Consider the following 19017-nt stretch of genomic DNA (forward strand, 5'->3'; position numbering starts at 1 on the left):
AAAATTAGGGAGGTCTGATTGATGTCCTTGGATCTACTGAGGTTGGAGAGAGAAAATAAAGATTTATTACTCTACTTTTTAAAAATTACATATGAGGCCAAGATTTTCCTCTGGTCACCACCACCTCCCCACTGAAATATAATGTCATGAAAGTAGAAATCATATTTGTCTTGTTCTCTGAACAATTCCTAGTTCTTGTCATTATAGGATATTTTAAGGTCTGCAAGACAATACCTTTACATCGGTAGGGCTATACGCCCTCATTTAAAAATGTCTTTAAAATTTAAAGAAAGGCTTTAAATAGACGTGCAGACTTTCAAATAGTTTGGAACAGTTTCTTTTTTTAATTTTTTTTAAATTTCAGCGTATTACGGGAGTACAAATGTTTAGGTTACATATATTACCTTTGCCCCATCCGAGTCAGAGCTTCAAGTGTGTCCATCCCCCAGACGGTGCACACCCTACCCATTAGGTGTGAATATACCCATCCCCTCCTCTCCCTCTCACCTGCCCGACACCTGATGAATGTTACTACTATATGTGCACTTAAGTGTTGATAAGTTAATACCAATTTGATGGTAAGTACATGCGGTGCTTGTTTTTCCATTCTTGTGATACTTCACTTAATAGAATGGGCTCCAGCTCTACCCAGGATAATACAAGAGGTGCTAGATCACCACTGTTTTCTGTGGCTAAGTAGAACTCCATGGTATACATATACCACATTTTATTAATCCAGTCATGCACTGATGGGCACTTGGGTTGTAATATGGAGATACCTCAAAGAGCTACAAGTAGAACTACCATTTGATCAAGCAATCCCATTACTGAGCATCTACCTAAAGGAAAGAAAGACATTCTATAAAAAAGACATCCGCACTAGAATGTTTATAGCAGCACAATTAACAATTACAAAGATGTGGAAACAGCCCAAGTGGAACAGTTTCTAATTGTTTCCACGTGAACACTCTGGTGTTCTTCACAGGTATGTGCAGAAGCTGATACGCCACCAGATGATCATCTCTTTGCACTCCTAGCATAAACCTTGTATGTCCTAAGAAATGAGTCAACATTAATGAATAATTTATTCACATCTTTGCTTTGCTGTCCTCTTATTATTCAGTTCTTACCTTAAATATCACCCCAGAAAGTCCTTCCTTTTACACTAATCTAATGTAACTCACAGTCTTTCCCTCACAACATTCTGCTTTTTTTTAAACAAAGCACTTAACTAGTGATGTCTTTTGTTTAGTTATTTATTTACTTTCTTCTAGCTCCACTAAAAGTCTATAAGTCCCACCAGAGCAGAAACTTATATTTCACTAATGTATCCCCACTACCTAGAAAAGTACTAAACACATAATAGGTACGCAGTGTTTGGTGGATGATACATGAGTGGATGAATCAATGAGCAAGAGAATGATTATCTGGAAAATACATATGTAAATATGTTCATTCATACAATAAATATTACTCTATTAGTAATTGTTAAATATTTATTTTAATCATGCATAACATAAGAAAAGCAGCAAAGAATGCCTTTACACCAGTAGTTCTCAAAAGGGGTGGAGGAGAGGGGTTTTCCCGTCACAAGTATTTCATAATGCCTGGAAACATTTTTGGTTGTCACAACTGGAAAGATAATACTGGCATCTATTGAAAAGCCAGGAATGATGCCGCTAAGCATCCAACATTACACAGGAAAGCTCCTCACAAAAAAAGAAATATAAAACCCCAAACTTCAATAATGCCAATGCTTTATACTATTCTCTATTTTCCATGTGAATTTAACACATATTTATTAGAAAAATAGCACATGTTAACATCAACTTGAATTCCTGTGAAGAAAAAGACATTATAGCCAGATTGATAGAGAGATAGATGAATAGATGGCTGTCTGGCTGTATTGACAAATGGAAGATTGGGTGAATGGACAAATGTACACTTCATAGATAGGTTTATGTGTGTGTGCATATATATACATGTGTGTGTGTGTATATACATACACACACATAAACAGATAGTAGTCACAACATTCTCTGTAGGACTAAAATACACCACATGTGATTGTTAATTTCAGGAAACTTACACTTCTTCCTATCATCTAATCATGTCTTCACAGAATTTTTTTCTATTTAATAACAAATGGTGGATTGCATAAAAAGATATACACAAATATTGGGGGAAGACTGTATGGTAATTTTGACATTAAATGCTAACGGTATTTGTGAAGACAGTGCCTATAGTTGGGAGTTGATCAGTTTTTAGTTATGTACCCCATGAAACAAATATATTAATGTCTTTTCCAAGTGAAAGGTATTTGTTCCTTTCCCGTAAATGAGAATCACTGTGTTAAGTGAGAGATGGATGATCTATATTCCACATGGATGGAATGGTTCTGTATGTGATGAGGTAGAAAACTGGAATCTAGGGAAACAGTTTAAGCAGAGGCTGTTGGAAAATCACCAGATGCTTAAACACAAATATTTTGTTTCCTTGGAGAGGCACCGCATTCTACATATAGCATGGTCCAGAAAAGAGATTAGAAATAGCAAAGACAGGCCTTATTTATAGAGAGGTAATACCTTCCCCCAAGCTTCCCTCATTTCTACTTTAGTATGGAGGGAGCCAGAATGTTTGCTTTGGCAAGACATATACTAAAATTGGAATGATACAGAGATTACTATGGCCCTTGTGCAAAGATGACATGCAAATGTATGAAACCATCCATATTCATCAGTGACAGGACATATTCAAAGTGCTGAATAAAAAAAGACACTCAACCAGTCAACCAAGAATTCTATGTCCAGTAAAACTATTCTTCAAAACTTACGAAAAAATGAAGATATTCTTAGATAAACACAAACTGAGAGAATTTGTTGTTAGCAGACATCCCCCACAAGAAATATTAAGGATTTAAGCGAATCTTTTAAGTTGAAATGAAAGAACACTAGGTATTAACCTGAATCTACACAAAGAAATAAAGAGCACTAGTAACAGGAAATACAAAGGACAGTATAAATGCATTTTTGTAACTCTTTTCTTCTCATATCTGATTAAGAGACAACTACATAAAGTGATAATTATAATACCATGTTGATAGACTTACATTGTATAAATGTATAATTTGCATGACAATAACAACAAAGGAGGGAGAAAGTAACAGGAGTTTGTCGGAGCAAATTTTCTATATACTATTAAATTAAGTTAGTGTTTCTCTGTTCTAGATTATTTTAGTAAAATGCTAATTATATTCCTCAGGGCAGCCAATAAGAGAATAACTTTTAAAATACAGTAAAAGAAACAAGGGAAATAAAATGATACACCAGAAAGTATTAATTTACCACAAAAGAAGGTAGTAATGGAGGAATTGAAAAACAAAAACATAAACATGGAGAAAAAAATTGCAAAATGTCAGATATCAATTCTACCTTATCAGGAATTACATTAAATGTGAATGGATTAAAAACAGATTGGCAGAACAGCTTTTTAAAATGATACAATTATAAGCTATCTAAAAGAGATAAACTGGAGATTCAAGGATATAACAGATTCAAAATTTTAAAAATGAGAAAAGGTATAACTTGATAAAACAAAACAGAGTTGTGGTAGCTATATTAACATCAGGCAAAATAAGACTTTAAGACAAAAATTGTTACTAGAGACAAACAGAGATTATTTTATAACAACAATCCATCAGGAAGATATAACAATTATAAACATATATGTACTAAAAACAGCCCCAAAATATACAAAGGAAAAACTGGAACTGAAGGAGAAGTAGACAATAAAAGTTAGTTAATAGATTTCAACATCTCACTTTCAATAATAGGTAAAACAACTAGGCAGAAGATCAACAAGGAAATACAGGACATGGAGAGACCCAGAGGTTTCCATGAACTTCTGGAGGAGGACCCAGGCATAGCTTAATAGTAAGTCACAGAGCCACTACACCAAAGTGGAACACACCTGCATTAGTCAAGAGTTCTCCAGAGAAACAGCCAACAGAATGTGCACATACAGTTAGAGAGAGAGAGAGAGAGAAAGAGATTGACATATTCTGAGAAACTGGCTCTTGTGATTGTGGAGACTTATTAAGTCCAAAATCCATAAGGTAGGCCAGCAGGCTGCAGGCTCAGGGAGGAGTTGCTATTTGTGTCCAATGGCTGACTACTGGCAAAATGCCTTCTTGCTCTGGGGGTCAGTCTTTGCTCTATTAAGGATTTCCACTGACTGTATGAAGACCACTCACATTATAAAGGGTAATTTGCTTTGCTCACAGTCCACGGATTTAAATATTAATCTCATCCAATAAACAAACAAACAAAAACTTTACAGGACCATCCAGAATAATGTTTGATCAAGTATTTGGATGCTGTGACCCAGCCAAGTTGACACACAAAATTAACCATCACAGGACCCCATTGCTAAATTGGGTAGATGATGTGGCTGAGTCTCAGAGAGGTCTCCCAGCACAGCAAGACCTGAGGGGGGCCGTCAACAAGCGAAGATTTCTGGGCCATGGTAGTCCAGGAGAACCAACCTGACCACAGTTTTATCTCATGATTTATAAGAGGCCAGGGTGGTGGTGGCGACTGGTTGACTTTGACATTAAATGCTAATGGTAGAGCGGAGTGGCAAAGGCAAGCAAGGAACCTGAAGACAGCTAGCACAGGCTGAATCCTTGGATATGAGGACTGTTTCTATTGCCCTCTTGGAGTTAGGTAAATTCCTAAGCTCCTAGGCAATTTTATGGGGAGCAGTAGTAGAAGAAGGAATAACTACGAAATACTGCACATTGCTAGGGAGGCTAAGTTACCTAAAGCATTTGTAGGGTTTCTCAACCTAAGCACTATTGAAATTTTGGACTGGATAATTTGTTGTTAAGGAGAGATGTGCCTGGCATTATAAAATAATTTAGGAGAATCACTGGCCTCTTCCAGTGAGAAGCCAATAGTACAAGTTGTGATTATCCAAAAGGTATCTAGACATTATCACATATTCCCAAGGGGACAAAATTACTGCAGTTGGGAACCACTGGGTTTAGAAATGTGATTAATTAGAAATTCTCTAGTAGGCCAGGTGCAGTGGCTCATGTCTGTAATCCCAGCACTTTGAAAGGCCAAGGCAAGAGGATTGTTTGAGCCTAGGAGTTTGAGACCAGTCTGGGCAACATACCAACACTCCATCTCTAAAAAATTAAAAATTAGCCAGACATGGTGGCATGTGCCAGTAGTCCAGCTACTCTGGAGGCTGAGGTGGGAGGATTGCTTGAGTTCAGAAGTTGGAGGTTGAAGTGAGCTATGATCACACCCTGGTGCTCCAGCCTGGGCAACAGAGCAAGACCCTGTCTCAAAAAAAAAAAAAAAAAAACCCTCTAGCAAACAGTTTGTATGTGCGTGCATGTACATGTGTGTGTTTGTGCGTGTGTCTGTGTGTTTTGACAGGAGCACTTACTGTTAGTTAACTCCTAAAATCATGGAGGAAAGGTTACTTTTATTTTATTACCCATAAGAGATGGGTGTTTATTAAGCTAACCACCCAACCAACAAACAAAAATTCTCCTAGTTCATCTCCTTACCCTTCACTAACTTCTTCTCACATAGAAAGTTATTTAGTTAATGGTGATCAAGGTGATGGTTTACAACAGTGGAAGCTCTAACTCCCGCATCTTGGGACAAATCTTGAACATTTCCTTTTGAGCTGTCTTTTTCTGATCCTGCTCAATGCAGTAAAATTACCAGAAGCAGTTTTGAATTCAACGTTATCAGTAATAAAAATGTTCCAGCACTTTCATTTTATGTAAATTATTTGGTAGGTCCTCAGTTTGCTGTTAGTTAAGAAAATAATTTGCCACAGATTGTTTTCTTTTAAGAAGAAAAGATTGATTTCAATTTTATTGACATATTTTGTTAGAAAATGGTTTAGATATCAGTCTTATCGGCATCACAATCTCCTAAAAAACCCTTGCAAAATCCTCCATTCTGGTAGGGGCAAAATTGACATCACCATCGCTGGCATTAAAATAAATGTCTTGCATCTACCAAGAACGTTTGTAATAATGTGTTTTACTTTTAAATTTTATCTTGATCCTGACTTAGCAAAGATACGCATAAGACTTCACCTGAAGAGCCATGCCTTCAAAATACAGATACCAAAATATATTATCTTTGTAGGACTCTTTATTTATGTATTTACTTTATTTTTCTTTTCTTTTTGGTTTCCTTTTATGCTAATGGAAACCTGATATTATCCCCACATAAACATAATCAGCAGTTTTAAAAAAAAACATTATTCAACGTGAAAAAAAGATCTATATTTTCATGCAATGGTTATGTACTCAGGATGAAAAACATGCTTGCCAAGTAAAGGCATTAACACATTTTCAAGTGACTTCTCAAGTGCAATTTTTTTCCCTTGGCTCAGCATTTCATTTTTACAGCATCTATTAATCAAGCCTAAGCAGCCTTTAAATCCTCAATCCCTACTTCAGATTACCTCACAATGGCTGCCCGCTTCTCTCATTGTCTCCGGTACTATCTTCCCTTGCATCCACTGTTTTAATTCAGCTTTTTGCTGTACACCTTCAATCATCCCAACTCTACTATCCTTTGAGAACAGTAGTCATCAGTTTCTAAAATCGTAGAACAAGGACTAATGTTTATACTTCCAAAGGAAATTCACTGAATAATAAAGACCATTTAAGAAATGCAAGGATAAATTGATTACTCCAGAATTCAGAGAAACCAATCTGGATTGTAGAAGAACAATTTATTCCCTAGAATTGGCAGAGAGTGAAAGGAAAAAGACTACTAAATTTATCTTTGTTCTTCACTGCATTTGAATTTTAAAACTCACAGAATCTAAGAAGCATTTAGCTAAAGAAGAGGAAAAGAGACTGGCTATAGAAAATAGCATCCTCCCATTAAAATAAATATTTTAAGAAGCTAAGGATATGTAAAAATATATGTAAGATGATCCCCCCCCAAAATAGTATAAATACAATAATGCAAGGAATCAAATACCTTCTTCACTGAGAAATCATTTGACCAAAATTTTTTTACTATTTCACTGAGGTAGAAATCCATTAAGTGGTTAATGATTTTCTTCTCTGTTCTTATTCTTAAAAGTAACTGCTAAATTGCTAAGAGTTTAAAGGCTAAACCTCATTAATCTCTTTTTTGCAGATACTTGTCATCATTCTGAATGTTATTATTCTACAGGTCTCCTTTGTGTTTCCCCATTAAAATATTAATACTAAGATCTAAGCCTGAGAAATATATACAGAAATCAGAGGAATCTCAAGGTTGTTAGAAACCATTTTAAAGGCAAGAACAAACTCATATCTGAAATCCAAGCTTCCTGGATTTTTCTTCCACAGCAAGACTCAAAATCATGTCATTTCTTGCTCTTTCCTGATCCTTGAGAGATTTAAGATACTAAAACATTACTTCCTGTGTGAGATTTACAGACTACTATTCAAAATTCATAAAATATTACTTTTCTTGAATAGTAGTGTGTGTACTTCTACAAGGACATTGTCTGTTCATTATGTCCACTACCCCAAATCTAACATTATGCTTCTTGAAAGTGACAGTAAATTGCTTCCAGATACAATTTCTTCTCATTTTTTTTTCAGGAATAATGCAAAGAAAAGCAGCAAATCAAAGAGGAAAACAGGTTAATTTTATGCCAATCATGAAACCTAGTGACAGGTGCTGCCATATGTTGCAACAAGACCTCTTGGCCATGGGTCATTGCTTTGAGGGGAACTAACGAATGCTTGCAGTGCTGTGACACACCACAAGCCCCTCTGGGACCCCATGCAAGATCTCATGACAGGTATGGAATTAACTCATGGCATCACGGTATATTCCAAACATGACAGTTCCCAGATTAGTTGCCACTTAGCGCAGTGGGGATTGTGGGAAGAACTGTGACATCTAGTAAATGATTTCAGTGGGATCTCCTATGGGCCATAAGGAAAACCATCTCCAAAGAGAATGTTTACAAAGGTTAAAATCATAGAAGGCAGTGGTCAAATACATAGACGTTAAGCAAAATAATTCCATTTTGGATATTCTTGTAACTTTAATTTGCTTCCTGGTCTAATTTCCATAGAGCAGATGAATAAAGTATTCAGTATTATATTTTGAAGAGCTTTTTATTTCTTTCTTGAGCTGGAACAAGAGTTTCAGTCATGAGTTGAGGAAGTACTGGGCAAACACGCTTCCTTCCAACTCACATGTACAAGCGCGTGCACATACACACAGATACAAACACACACACTCTACACTCACACACTCTACATCACTGCCTAGTGCAACAAAACGCAAATGCCCAAATGCTAACTAAATTTTATGATTCTATTACATGCACAGAGGAAAAATCTGTGAACTGTAACTATAAACTTCTTGTTACAGGAAAGAAAGATTCTAGAAGAGCAAAGCAACACGTTTGCTTTATATAATAAATGAATGTCACACAGTCTTACTTTACTGATTTCTGAGTTAATTCTCTTTCCAATATTACTTCCAAATGTCATGCCAAAGATAGGAAAATGAGAAAATGGGGAGAAGGCAAAAATAAGCAAATTTAACACTTAGAAATAAAGTCACATAAAGAAGATATTTATTTTCTTTGGATTCTTAACATAAAAACAACATCTAAGTTCTGAATGCCACTTTTTTGAAGCTTTCCCAGCATAATGTAAAAGAAATAAATCATAAATAAGTATGGTGATTATAGCTTAAAATACAAGCAATTTGTCTTTCTGAAAAATGATAAGAGTAACATGTGAAATGAATGTGGTAGAGCAGAGAATGAGAAAATACATGAGATTTCATACTGTGTTCTTCCGTCAACAGTCAAATTAAGTGTATTGGTATTATCTGCATATACAGATACAGAATATTAAATTTTGGTTTCACGGTCTGGGCACTAGTTACTCACTCCTCGTTCTTTAATTTGCTTTTTTTAAATGTAAATTTCCTCTAGAATGTCTTTATGATCCCAGAATCCTAGAATGATGAATATTATCAATTAATTCTAGGACTGGGAGCACCTTAAGACTTTATCAAATAGTATCTTTCAGTTTCCAAGCAGATGCACAATATATTTTTTATGATTCATAAACATTTAGTGTATATTATGAATATTCACAATTTACTTCAATGAATACATGTGTAACAAACACCATATAACACATACCATGTATCAGGCACTGTTCTAAGAAGTTTACAAGTAATTCATTTAATCTTAGTAATAACAAAAATCCTATTAAGTAGGTACTAATACTATCTCCAGTTATCAGATGAGATCACATGGGCCCAGAGAAGACAAATCATTTTCACAAATTACCAGCTAATAAGTGAAATACTTTGGATATGAACCCCGATAATGTGGCTCAGAGCCTATACTCTTAACCTCCATGCCATGATGTCACCGAACTCCTTTCCAGATCAGTGTACCATAACCCTTCTTATCATGAGGTGTTCCTTGGGACTTAAGTTCTTCTTGCTAGTGCCTTTTATTGAAACCTCATGGCCAAAGACAATTGAGTCACTGGATTCCAATAGTTATAATGACCCAGCCAATTTTATATAACACACCAACTTTTTTCCAAGCAGGCCAAATTCTGCCCTTCCCCATCCCAAGCCCTCAAAAAAATCTATGAAAGAAGGCTATGAAAAGCAGTGTTAATAATCTCTGCCTTCAGAGCTCAAGCTGATTCATTCAATATACTTTATTAACTATCCATAAGGTATATACATCATATATATTATACACATTTGATGTAGTGATAAATTAAACAGACATGGAGATCTTTACCTTCACAGCACTTTAGATAGGTGGGGAAATTATATTATAAAAGTATAATAAGCATGACAATGAGTGTATAATATTTAATTTTAAATAATTTTAAAAGAATATGGCCAGGCACAGTGGCTCATGCCTATAATAATCTCAGCACTTTGGGAGGCTTAGGCAGGAGGATTCTTGAGGCCAAGAGTTCTAGACCAGCCTCGGCAACATAGCAAGACCCCGTCTCTATAAAAATAAAAATAAATCAATAGCCAGGTGTGTTGGCACATGCCTGCAGTCCCAGCCACTCACCTCCCTGAAGTAGGAGGATCGCTTGAGTCCAGGAGTTCTAGGCTGCAGTGAGCTATGATAGCACTACTGCACTCCAGCCTGGATGACAGAATGAGACCCTGTCTCTAAAAAAGAAAAAGAAAAAAGAAAAAAAAATAGTATGAACAGGTGATTTAGACTTTGGAGTCCAACAGGTCTTTAACCCCAACTCCTCTGATTATTAGTTATTAGAACATACATTACTTTCTTTAACATTCAAATTCTCAGTTTTTTTAATCTGATGAAAGAGTTTTCAGGATTCAATGAGATCAAATATGAAATACTTAGCAAATTGCTTGGCACATAATATATATTATATTAATGGTATCTTTAATTATTATGGCTAATAGTGTTTAAATTTTATACAAGTTTTCCTTTATGTAAGGAAAATTCCTTACACAATTGTTCTTCTTAGACCAAGAACTATTTTTTGAATCATAATAGCAGCTTTTTTTCAATTTCAGTAAATAAACATTTTTCATTATAGAACAACAGCAAGTTTGTTAAATTCCCCATTCAATATCCTCATAAATACATTAAAAGTTAAACTATAGGAAAAAGGCAAAACACCTGGTTCCTAAGTGTCTACTCTTCCCTACCTGTAACTATTTTACTACAGATGACAAAATTGTGTCATTTCAGACAGCAACTAAAACAATTGTTGGCCGGGCGCATTGGCTCATGCCTGTAATGCTAGCACTCTGGGAGGCCGAGGCAGGCGGATCACTCGAGGTCAGGAGTTCGAGACCAGCCTGACCAAGAGCAAGACAACGTCTCTACCAAAAAAAATAGAAAGAAATTATCTGGCCAACTAAAAATATATATAGAAAAAATTAGCCGGGCATGGTGGCGCATGCCTATAGTCCCAGCTCAGAAGGCTGAGGTAGGAGGATCGCTTGAGCCCAGGAGTTTGAGGTTGCTGTGAGCTAGGCTGACACCACAGCACTCACTCTAGCCCGGGCAACAGAGCGAGACTCTGTCTCAAAAAACAAACAAACAAAAAAGATATAATTGTTTTTCTACAGAGATGTGACAAAGCTAGACCCACTCTTTCTCTTAATAGACAGCAACAGAAATAACAAAATAATGTTATGGAAGTTAAAACACTCCTACATAACTGGAAGGTAAGTAAGATATTCACTTCCGATTAATTTATTTTCTCAAACTGACAATGAAAATCTGACAAGTAAATAGGAAATTTAAATAAATAAATGCTTTTAATATGGCAAAATACCTTCATGAGATGTTAGCATGATACAAATGAGGTGATTCAGAGCCCGGCCCCTACCCCTTAGCAGCTGTGTAAACTTGAGTAATCACTCACCCCTCCCTACAAGTGCAGTTTCATCATTAGTAAACAGGTAACCCACAGGCTGCTGCAAGAATTAAGTAAGTGCCTATTGTATGCCAGTGCCATGCTTGGCACTGAAGATATAATGGTGAGCATGACCAGACTGGGATTCATGCTAACAGAACTTAATATCTAAACTGCTTAATTAGAAAAAGGAGATATTGTCTTTTGTCTCATAAAAATACTGAAAATAAGTTATATGGGCTTATTGGAATGATAAATGCAGGTGCCACCAAAATTACAGTAGTATATGTAGAAAGGATGAGGACTGGGGATTCAATTAGCCATCAATAATATTTCTTGCACATTAGCAATTTGGTAAGTCATCATATAAATAAAAGGAACAGAGAGAAAACTGTCCGTCAGTTTAGGCAGACATATCTTATACTTCACAAATTGCAGGAAGAAATTTTCCAATTGCAGATGACTCAGATTATCCTGAAAATGATCAAAATTATACTATTTACATTCTGAGCATCACATTAGGAACACTCAAAACCAAATAATGTGCTGCTTATGATGAAAAGAATCTATTGGTAATATAAATGCCATCCTACATATCACTAGAATAAAAAATTAAACCAAAAAAATGACTGCAGCAGAAAATTCTGGTACAGCATCTGAGCTTAGAGTATTGTGGGTTAATGACCTCGAAAAATAACTCTTTCCTCATTTAGCTAATCTGAATAGTGGGCATATTTATTCTGCTTATCTAAAGACAACTTTAGTTAGCTTAATAAATTTGAATGTTCTAATTTGAGCATGGTTTAACTTAGACACATTAATATTGACATAGTAAGACTTATGAGTATTACCTAAAATGTATATGTGTGTGATGCTTTAGAGTGACCAGAAATTGCATGAGTTACTCTGTCTAGATCTGCTCTTAACAGTCTACCCGGGGATGATGGCTCTCATGAAACCATCACTGAGTTGAGATATGGGAGGATGAACAGGCTAGTTATGCAAGGAAGGAAAACTGTATAATGGACACAACAGATAGGCACGTGCAAAGCCTCTGTTTTCAGAGGCATGTGGACAATTCGAGAGAGGAAAAGAAGCCTGAGACTGGAAGCTGGTGAATTGAGAAGGGGTTTGGTCAGAGTTGAGCCTGCAAGTTATAGGGTCCACTTCATTGAGGCTTTGTAGGCAATGTAAAGAGCTTATCTTTATACAAATAGGCATAGAAAGTCATCAACACATTTTAAGCAGAATGAGGATGTGATCAAATTTGTATTTCAGAAAGAATTCTTGGGGTACAATATGGAAAATTGCCGTATAGGCAAGAAAGAGTAGACTGGAGTAGTTAGGAAACACATCTAGTAGGAAAATAAATTCAACAAATGCATTTCACCATCCCACCACCTTTAATTTAAACAAAGGCAGGGATACTACAATTTAAAAATAAGAAGCATTCATATTAGATATATATTCTTCTTGAAAAAAGTCACTATGATAGAAAATTAGACATCAAAATTCATGGTTCTGATAATTTCATGGTATGTTAAACTTTTGTCCTTGCACATGGAAAATGAGAGTGGCCATAGGCAAAGAAGAATATGAATGTACTAAATTTAGCTCCAAGCAAATATCGATGAGGCTTAATGGCAAAACAATAAAGGTCTGGAGGACCTTGGTCCTGAATAAAATTAAAGCAGATAACACAGAGGCTTGAAGGGAAATGATTAAGTTTAGCAGTGATAATTATCTCTATGGAATTAAAGAGCTTAAGTACTTGTGAAAAAAGACAGCTAAACTAAAAACATATGGATTCACGTTCTTGGATAAGGAACTCTCCTCCGGCCTGGGTGTGGCAAACCAGCCACTTTCGGAGGGTACAGTCATGTGGGCAGAGAAGGGACACATTCATTTTGTTCATGAAAAGTCTATTGACACTATTGTAGCTATTGCACACTCAGTGGTGCCAACAAGACTGAAAAATGCTCAAACCTTCAAAGAGTGCTTAATTTACTCCCACCTCTTTGCTGTTCTGAAACACTACCAAGCTCACACTTTCCTTGGATCTTTGCACTTGCCGGGCACTTCGCCTGGATGGTTCCTCCCAGATATTCCCAGAGCTACACTTCACTGAAATATCTGGTCCAAAGGCATTGCTTCAGAAAGGCCTTCTTTGATCATCTTCTTTAAACTAACCATGCCCTGGCTTTACTTTTCTTAATAGGAAATATCACCATCTGACACTTCATTATCTCTTCATTGATTTGGCTGTCAGTTATCCCCCTAGATTAGACTGTAACTCCCAGAAGAGAAGAACTTTGTCTTATTTACCTTTATATTCCCAGCACCCAAATGCCTGGCAATCATAAGAGTTCAACAAGTATTGGATGAATGCAAGATTGAATGAATGACAGGATGAATGTAGTTAGGAGCACAAGAGAAACAGTCATCTTTGTGATCATCTTTGGAACCTACACTAAAAAAGAAGTCAGTTGCTGCAATGAATGATTTGAACATAAACTCTTCCCTGATCTTGCAATTTATTTTTCACAATGTGAACAACTCCATAGCATTTCTAGTTATAAGACTTAAAATTCTCTTGCCTTAGGCTTCTTGCAATTGAAAATGCCATGGTTAATATACTAACTTACTATATAAGCTACTGAGGACAGAATATAGGTCTAATTCATCTTCCTATTTCCACAGAACACATAGTATCTTGTAAAGAATGGAGCTTGTATTCTGGAAATATTTCTGAGAGTGAAAGGCAAAAGGGAAGAGAAAGAAGACTTGAAACATATGAATTAGAAGTACATCTATTACTAAAGCTAAGACTTAGAAAAAGGCCATAAAGTCCATGTAAAAACAACAAAAAACAGCATAATGATAGAAATAAAAACAAACAAAATTGTGAATTGAAAACAGGTCTGACTACACCTACGAGTTGGAAGAAGACAATAGAGTCCATGCAAGTATGATAAAGCACAAGGTAATGATAAAAAATAAAACAAAAACTGTGACAACAAATGGAAATCCTAAGATTTTTAAAAGAATAAGTAATTTCCCCAATAATCTTTTGGCATTGCTACATATGCTTGTGAAATTGTAATGTATTTTAAATAACAGTAGCAATATTACGGGAAAGCACAAAAAACAATAAAAATGTTAAAGTAACTAATCGATATAAGAATTTTCTGTATTCATACCAACTAGTAAGATTATTTATATAGACGTTATTTAGGAACATAAGAATTTCATTTATCCAATTCTGTTACATCCTGCTACCGGGCAGAAAATGTCTACCGTGTGACTTCACAGTCAGCATGTATCAAAACTGTGTTTTATCACAATGTGATTTTTAATAGCTAGAGATATGACTCCTAAATAGAAATGTCACAAATACATGATCTCCACTTAACATGAAAGATGGCTTTTCATAAGAGTGCTTCAAACACAGCACGCATATTAAATGGGGGAACTACGATGCTTCTCCAACACACAGTACTCCTACCCACATTCATCAGTGTTCACTCTGATTTTCTCTTCCTCTCTCCATGACTTCTCTCAATCTATTTGTCAGATAACCATATCGCACATATCCTGATTTCCGGAGCTTAGCATAAAAATATCAGCCTTCTCAGCTCTGCGTCCCTGGCTTTCTATTTAAGGCGATGTCCTCTCAAAATTACAATTTTTTGGCAGTTTTCCTCCATCTTCAGAAATGAAAACTTCCAATACACAAATCTCCTTTATTTTATCTTGTGAGGATTTCCCTTTGTGTGCATGGGTTAGACGTAAGAACAGTCTTTATAGAAAGCTTTACATTAGTATTTTTTCACATGAGTTTAGGAATATAAATCTTTCAAATTAACTTTATTAATAGCTATGTATCATTTATTAATATTAGTAATGAACAATAACAGCGACTATGTATCAGAGCTTTTTAACTCGTTTAAACTCACAAAAACACATCAAAATAGGCAATTTTGCTTTCATTTTGGTAAGAGAATATTGAAAATTAGTGAGGTAAAATGACTTGCTCAAGTTCACACAAGAAGTATTTTACAGTCATAGGAGGTATCCCTTACTTTCTTTTTACTGCCCCATCCCATGACCCCCATCCTTAGAAAAGGAACTTTGGCCAAAATATTAGATATTTTGATTGGACTGAGGAAGTAGTTCTGGCTCTTTATATGTGACAATTTTATTTTATTTTATCATTATGATTATTTTTTTTTTTTGGAGACAGAGTCTCACTCTGTTGCCCGGGCTAGAGTGAGTGCCATGGTATCAGCCTAGCTCACAGCAACCTCAAACTCCTGGGCTTAAGCGATCCTTCTACCTCAGCCTCCTCCCGAGGAGTAGCTGGGACTACAGGCATTCGCCACCATGCCCAGCTAATTTTTTCTATATATTTTTAGTTGTCCAGCTAATTTCTTTCTATTTTTAGTAGAGACGGGGTCTTGCTCTTGGTCAGGCTGGTCTCGAACTCCTGACCGCGAGCTATCTTCCACTTCGGCCTCCCAGAGTGCTAGGATTACAGATGTGAGCCACCACATCTGGCCTATAGGTGATAGTTTTAAAACATGTCTACAAACTCTTTGACAACTTCCCATTACAAGATGAAGTCTATGCCTCCCTCCTTGAATCCAGGCTGGCCTGAGTGATTTGCTTGTAATGAATTACTCTTAGGTAAGGTTAAAGAAAGCATTCCACTTGCCCTAGTTCCCTTAAGATGCTCGCTCTGAAAAAGCCAGCAGTTATGTATGAAGTTCAACTGCCCCGTGATGGAGAAGTGACGTGTAAGTGCTCAAATATCACCTGCTAACCATGTGAGGGCGCCATATTGAACACCCAGCCCAAGTGAACCTTCAGTTACCTGCAGCCCCAGCCAACATCTAAACTGCAATCGAATTTAAAACTCCTAGCAAGAACTGCTCTCTCTATGTTTCTGACACACAATATTGTGAGCAAAATAAATGGTTGCTTTAATCCACTAAATTCTGGGTAATGTATTATGCAGCAACAGTAACTGGAACAACTGGTAAATGTCTAATAAACATGGTTCAATGGAAACTTCAAAAACAAGGCAAGGCTCATTCTTTTGCCTTCTCCTCCCTGTCTACACCTAGGATTTGTCAAGGATAGTGCTTCTGGGGTCCAGGAGGTAAATATATCAATAAGATCTGTTAATCTGCCTTCCAACCTCTCTGCCTATGACTGGCTAGAAGTAATTATTGAACACCAGGGTCTAAATTCTGGCAAAATAACATAGGATGCCTCACAGAGTTCTCTAATCCAGCCGAAAGTGGTTTATCAAAAATCCTCACCTCAGTGAAACATTAGCATGAAATGGTTTCCTATTTTTTTTTTTTCTAATTTAGTTTTCCACACTGTGTTGCCAACTTCTTTTTTCCCCATGCATCTATGGCATCTTGTCCTTCTATAAGCCTCAAGTCACTTTCTATCACTAAAACTCAAGTCTGATTCAAAATACTTCCCCTTTTCCCATTTCTGGACAGAACTATGGCTTGAAGGAAATGTGGCATCACCAGCCTGTACAAATGATCAAGTACAACCCCTTCACTTGACTTTGAGAAAAGGGCTATAGAGAGAATCTGCTTTTATTATAAACAATGCACACTCCACAAGGCTAAAACATTCCAAAGAGCTACTCTCCTGCCCCCTCCTCCCTGCCTCCAAAACTTTCTGTGTACAAGCTGGGCAGCTGGGCTGATGGTTGGGGACATTGGATTTCTTCTTTCAACTCGTAAGAAGCCCCTGATGAAACATTTTGGCCTTAATTTTTCATTGCTATCTTTAGTAAGTGGTATACTAGGCTGATCTCTGTACTTAGCTGTCAACTCTAGTTAGTTACCAATTCGGAAGTAATGACAACAACAACAACAAAACACGAAGAGCCACTCAACAACCTTTTAACATTCCTCATTACTAGGGAAGTCTAAGTTAAGCTAATATTTTGGCCACCATCTGAATCAACTCTTTGTTTTTATACCCTAAATGCTGGAACTTTGGAAGTGGGTGGAGTGAATTGTTTCCTAAACCTAACTGCTAATAATTGACACAAGATTTGAACCCAAATCTGGATAATTAAAAAGATTGCTTTTAGTAGTTTTCTGGATGCTAATAAAACTATAAGATTTATAGCTGTCTCAAAGTGCATTATTACTAAATTTTCCAAACTGTAGTTATGACATTTGTAATAATCTTAATGTAAAAAAGAAACTTGCATTAACTGAGGTATGGAATCTATACCAAAATATGTACTGAGAGCACAAGCCAGTCACCATTTCTTAATATATATTTTCCTTGTCACTGCTATAAATTCTGGAAAGCTTTATATGTTATTATTTCAAATTATCTTACTCATAGTTTGATATAAATGTTATATAGAGCTTGAGAAATCTACTACCATTTTTACGCAAAGGATTGTATCTATCGAACATGTGTTGGGGCAAAACACATTTGGAGCAAAAATAAACAGAAAATGTGATAATGACAACAAATATGAATTGAATAAACTACCAGCTGTGATATAAAACGAAAGCAAGGTTCTTCATAGGAAAGACACATCATTTTAGAATTGATCATGAACAGAAAATCTGATCAAACCCATGACTAAAAATGACACTGTCAAGGCAAATACATTCCTAGGATAATTGTTACATTTTGTCCTTCAAGAAAATACAATTTAATTTTCTCTTCTTTGTTTCTTGGAAATAGTTCACATTTTAAATCTGAATCTATTTTCTTAAGAAAATACTTCCTAAATCTCAGGGATTATATCTGTTGCCCAAAAGCTGGATAATATTTAGCATTTTCTTGAGCTTCATACAACAATTTAATGGAGAAAATCAATGAGAACCTGGCCTTGCCTTTGAGATACACACAGGGTTTAATTAGGTGTTAATGTTAAAATCGATGGAGATAATGAGATATAAGGTGAATTTAGTTCCTCAAAATAGGAAATTTTATAGATTATGCTTTGAGTTTTAATTTTTGACTTAAAATAATAAAATTAAAGTTCCTCATAATTTGAAGATAACAGCTACTAGAAACTTCTCAACGCTAAAATTTTGAAGGAAGTGAAAGCAACATTAAGAAGTAAAATCCGGACATAAAATAGAGGAAAATGAATAATCCCACCCCACATCCCAGGCCTAAATCACCTCATGGCGATTAATTAGGATCTTATGCAAAGGAAGTTGCTACCAGGGCAAGGCAACAAATTCTCATTAAATTCTGTGCCCAGAGGTCACTGGGGCAATGATAGCGAGGTTCCTCTTCTTAGCATAATTTTGAACAGGGATCTTGCTGCCGAGTAAACCTGCCTTAACAAAAATGGTGTCACTCATTTGTTCAATTATTCAATAGGCATTTATTTAAATCCTGCAGTGTGCAGTGAAAGAGCACAAAGTAAATCAAAAATAGGGTCCTTTCCACCGTGAAATATGAAATACATACTGCAAATAAAAGATAAATGCAAGGACCTAGATGGTCAATATGAAAAGTAATGTGGGCAAATTACGCAGTGAGTCCAAGAGAGGTGCTGA

The 19017-nt window shown here is 36.0% G+C and overlaps 1 protein-coding gene and 1 non-coding gene across 2 annotated transcripts in view; one reads left to right on the forward strand and one right to left on the reverse strand.

The window, feature by feature from the left end:
• The window catches only part of CHL1 (cell adhesion molecule L1 like), a 192504-nt gene that overhangs the window by 108448 nt on the left and 65039 nt on the right, over positions 1-19017 (reverse strand). The gene's annotated exons all lie outside the window — the stretch shown is intronic.
• LOC123623670 lies at positions 2636-2737 on the forward strand. Its single transcript, XR_006729963.1, has one exon. It is a non-coding gene; the product is annotated as a U6 spliceosomal RNA (small nuclear RNA).

This window comes from Lemur catta, chromosome 18 (assembly GCF_020740605.2).
Source record: "Lemur catta isolate mLemCat1 chromosome 18, mLemCat1.pri, whole genome shotgun sequence".
NCBI classification, from domain to species: Eukaryota; Metazoa; Chordata; class Mammalia; order Primates; family Lemuridae; genus Lemur; species Lemur catta.